General features: G+C 40.4%; 1 pseudogene; it reads right to left on the bottom strand.

Moving 5' to 3' along the window:
• Window positions 1-1,271: 1,271 nt before the first annotated feature.
• Window positions 1,272-4,118, bottom strand: LOC108784286 (annotated as a pseudogene).
• Between the last annotated feature and the right edge of the window lie 1,054 nt (window positions 4,119-5,172).

The raw sequence follows: 5,172 nt of genomic DNA, 5'->3' as shown, positions 1-5,172 counted from the left end.
GAAAAAAATAAAAAAAAAACATTTTTGCTTTCGTCAGACATTTTTTTAAATTTCGGTTTTGTTTCGGTTTTTACATTTCTATTTCGGTGCTCCTCTAATTGTTACTAATATACAAATTATGACTTTGTGTTTTCTGTATTTGTGGGTGGTTCTTGTGTGTGTATTTGATGGTTGTTTACTGTCACTTTAATTTTTTTAATTTGTTACTATTGTTACTATTGTGTTTCTCGATTAATCGTTAAACTTTTTGATCGATTAAAATTATTTTGATCGCTAATGAAAACACCCCCTTCTCCGCCGGCTTTCGGGAGTCCTGTCGGTGATCCAGTGACGTCACGGACATCGACGTCACTGGACTTCTCCACCCTTTCCCAAGTAGCTCCATCGGCTAACGAAGGGAAGGGGGGAGGAGTCTGGTGACGTCCATGTCCGTGACGGCTAACGAAGGGAAGGGGGGAGGAGTCCGGTGATGTTGATGTCCATGACGTCACCGGACTCCTCCCCCCTTCGTTAGCCGACGGAGCCACTTGGGCTGGTGAGTTATCACAGAACTAAACATAATGTCCCTTGCTACTCACTTATGGTTATTAGATATGCTAATCAGTGATGACAAAGCCAGTTTCTGGTTTGCATGGAATGTGCTGCTCAAGTGCCACCATCTTAATTTAAGTACATTATGTCAATGACTGCAAGGGTAGTTTACTTGTCAGTCTAGTCTCCATCTCTAGCCATTTCCCTTAGTCATTCCTGATATTCAGAAAATTGTTCAATTACCTATCTGCTCAGATTTTTAAGTCAAGCTAAGCCGGAAAGGGGGTTGACTGGGGGGAATGGTGTTTCAAGTGTGGTATTATCTTCTAGAAGGCTTTTAGGAGGCTATTCAACCCAAAAGTAAAGTTTGGTTTTTAGCTAGATACTATCAGGTTTCTTGGGAGCTCCAGAAGTAAGATTTTGAGGTCTCCAGTGGAGTTCTTTAGTCTCTATTGTCCCCAAAAGACATGGAAGTCACTCAACCATTCACAATCACCCCATAACTGAAGTGCATAAGCAGAGATTACATTCAAACAAAACCACAGGTCAAAACAATCATAAGATATGTGCAGCTGAAATTATATGCAGATTTTGACTTTTTTTGTAAAAGCTGAAAATTGTCCAGCCTTCTCCAAAACCTCTATTGATCAATGAGGCCAGCCATCACCTTAAAGGTTCAATAGCAAGGCTCAGGAGGACAACTTTATTAACAAAGTTGTTATAGTTTTACATTATCTGGTGCTGGAAATTAAGCTGCATTTTTATCTTGACTTAAGTTCATCTTCCTTCAAAACTTATTTTCAGCAAATGTAACTGCATCATGTACACTATAGAATACACGCAAACCATTATTGCTTTTGGAGTTACCAAAAAAGTCTCCTTTGTGGAGTAAACGACGTACTGATGGATTACAGTTGGCAGGAAATACCTGCACGCCCATCTCTTCATAATCATTGTACATTGAGACCTAGGGGGTGATTTACTAACCTAAACACACGCACGCACCAGGTGCGTGTGATTTTTACACAGCAAAACATATTTATCAACCAAAAAGTCTCTAAAAGCATATTTCCACTAATGCACATGATGCATATATAATGCTGCTTCACAGTTTAGACAAAAATGTTTAGCTCATGCATTTACATTCCTGCATTCATCAACGCAAGCAACACAACGTAGAGCTAATTTACACAACATCACCTTGCAATTCATGCAGGGCTTTGCACAACACACCTGCTGGGTGTGTACACACTACAAAGGTGTCTAGATTCCACCAATAGATCATGCTGGGAGGGAACACACTACAGAGGTGTATACTTGTTCGTGGCATGTTTATAAAGTTAGTAAATCAACCCCACAGAGTCAACAAACTGCATGGCACTACAATCAATTATGAGGGAATGCATACTGACTGGTGGGGTGGCAGCATCAAGAGATTTGTGGGGTTTACAAACCGTTTTTACTACATTTAGCTTTGAGAAAAACTTATACTTGGTTTCTACTTGTGAAACCTGTTTTTTGGCTTTTCTCTGTAATGCCAATGCAAATAATGGATTAACCCCAGTTTTGTTAAATAGGGTTGTTTTGAAATAATCTTTGTTCGCGTAGTACAGACAGCTATCAAATTTATAAATTTTGATACAAGGTAGATCGTCAAGCTCTTTATAATAAAACTGATCTTCATAAATCTCTGTACCACTCACATGACCTAGAAGAGTAGCTCTCGGCCTTCGAGTACGGAATATCACACATAACATTGAGAAACAAATGCCCCCCCCCAGTAAACCAATCTCTGTTGAGATTAATGCAGAAGCCAACATGCTGACCCACCAGACCACTGTGTCTATTCTGTTAACCCCCATATCTGGGGCGTTATTATGGTGAGGGATGATCCAGTGACAAAGCCACTCAGCAAGGGATTGGATAAGTACATAGATATACAACCCAAGCGGAATAGTCCCATTAGGATCTGCAAAACAGAAAAAGTTGGGATTTTTTTCGTTATTATCTGTAGATTTTAGCCTCTACATAAGTAGAACAGTCAAAGGCAATGTCTCTTTGGCAGCAAATGTTCATTTTATGTGACATTTTTTACAGTAACAGATGCTGGATGGTCAGTTCCTATTGATGTAACCATGTCCCCAGGACTACATCTCCCAAGACCCCTTTCTCTGTGCAGTGTATGCAGGCTTTTAGCAGTCAGTGCAGCAGCGTCAGCATTGTAAGTCAAGGCAGGAAGTTAGGAAACTGGGTTTCACAGTGTATATTTGTATGCTTGCAACATTTTAAAAGAGATAATTAATTGGAAAATATATATGTATTATAGAAATGTACTGCATATGTTTATTTTTATGTTGACCAGACATCCATATTATAAGTAATGTACACATTTCACACAGCTAACACATCAGGATATTTTTTTTTTAAGTGCTCTTAGGGTAATTTTTTAATAGTAGGGGAGTTCTTTATACTGCAGGGTACAGATGGAAGCAGTTGTTAAAGGAGAACTATGGGGTGGCTGAATTACACTCATCCCCATAGTTAGAGCCAACATGTGACACTGAAACTGTCACACGTTGGCTCTATTGGTCGGGAAGCGAGTAAAAACATCTTACCGCTCGCTCACTTCCCGATCATCTTCCTGCAGAGAGCTGTCAGTCACTGCTCCCTACAGGGTTTTCCCCCCTCTCCTCTCGGATCCTCCAGCGCTGACTGGAGGGATGAACGAGGAGGGGGTGGGCATAGCTTGCTCTGTGATAGGCAGATAGGCCTCTAGATAGGCAGAGCCCACTGTCAATCAGAAAGCGGGGTGGATCTCTGTCCCGGCTGTGGTGCTCTCAGCATATAATGCTAATATGTTTTGAGCCACGGGAGGAAGTTAGTATATGTCCTCCAGTGACCCTAAAGAGAACTATTGGATAAAAAGGTCAGCCCGTAGCTCTGCTTTAATTTTTTCAACTTATGAATCTCAGATCAAAAGTGAATTACCAAGTTTAGTAAACTTAGACTTAAAAAGGAGTCTACCATTAAACAGAATACCTCTCTGATAGAGGATGTCATGATCTGTTTAAGAAGCTGCATACTAATTTTAGGACACTGAAGCAACTGTTTAGCATAAGTCCAAGTGCAGTGAATTTTGTACCTGGTTTGCAATTTTAAAGTCAGAAAATTGCAGCTTCCAGCATAAAAACGTTTAGCTTAATTATAGGTTCAATTTGATTTTTGACATAATCCAAAGTTGGCACAACATTACCTGGTAAATTCCAGCCCTGTAGGTTAATGATGTGGCCACCATAATAGCATAGCAGCCTTTCCCACATATCGTTCCTTCAGTAGTTAATATTAAGTTGAATGTGCTGTCTTCTTCAGCAAAACCTGCAGCTTTCAATTGCTTGTTCACAGACTCTCCTACCATAAGACACAACACCCCAAATGTTCCAACACAGTTATGGCGAGAGGATGCCATGAAGAAGTAGATTATGCAGCACAAGAAGTTGGTGTACAGGCCATAGATAGGATCCTGGCTTGCTAAGAGCGAATAAGCTATTGCCTGAGGAATCGTCACCATGCCAACTATGATTCCAGACACAATGGGGGTGATTTACTAACCTAAACACACACACACACCAGGTGTGTGTGATTTTCACACAGCAAAACGTATTTATCAACCAAAAAGTCTCTAAAAGCATATTTCCACTAATGCCATATATGGAAAAATCATGCACATGATGCATATATAATGCTGCTTCACAGTTTAGACAAAAATGGTTAGCTCATGCATTTACATTCCTTGCATTCATCAACGCAAGCAACACAACATAGAGCTAATTTACCCAACATCACCTTGGAATTCCTTCAGGGCTTTGCACAACACACCTGCTGGGTGTGTACACATTACAAAGGTGTTTAGATTCCACCCATAGATCATGCTGGGATGGAACACACTGCAGAGGTGTATACACGTTCGTGGTGTGTTTATCAGGTTAGTAAATCAACCCCAATATCTCCCAGCAGATATTCTGTAACTTTGTAGCGAGGAAGTAGGCCCTCCCGTGTCACAGCAGAGAGCCGTGACAGGATCGAGAGGTGAGCGAACGCCGGTATGTGTTCGCTCACCTCCTTATCTACTGAGCCGACCTGTGACAGTCTCTATGAGGTGAGTGAAAAGCACTCACCTCATAGTTCTCCTTTAACACTGGGAATAGTTCAAAACAAAACCTGCCCAACTTTCTTGGACTGCTTGTACAACACTCTTTGGTTGTCTCCCAAATGACCTCCTTGAGGTTGAATGGGGGCTTGATTTGTTCCTCAAGATTAACAGAAATGTAGGGTAGGGAAGGTGAGCGCTCACTCTGGTCAGGGATTTAATTCTTTATAGGATCTTAAAGTTAACAAATATTAAAAACCTGCTAGTAGATACTAACCTAAAATAGATCTAAACCCTTACTAGATGACATTTAGTTAGCTAAAGCATTGTGCATCATAAACAATTGCATGCATTTTTTTAAAATCTTAAAAAACAATTTTTTTAGTTTATTTTCTGTTATAAAAACTGATTTAATCTTATTTTCATCCCTTTTTCTATCTCAGCACTGCTGAACTCCTGCAGCCTTTTTCAGCCACGTCTTGTCTACATGTCCT

This window comes from Nanorana parkeri, unplaced genomic scaffold (assembly GCF_000935625.1).
Source record: "Nanorana parkeri isolate BGI_ZX_2015 unplaced genomic scaffold, ASM93562v1 scaffold107, whole genome shotgun sequence".
NCBI lineage: Eukaryota > Metazoa > Chordata > Amphibia > Anura > Dicroglossidae > Nanorana > Nanorana parkeri.
This window is presented reverse-complemented; position numbering and strand designations above follow the sequence as displayed.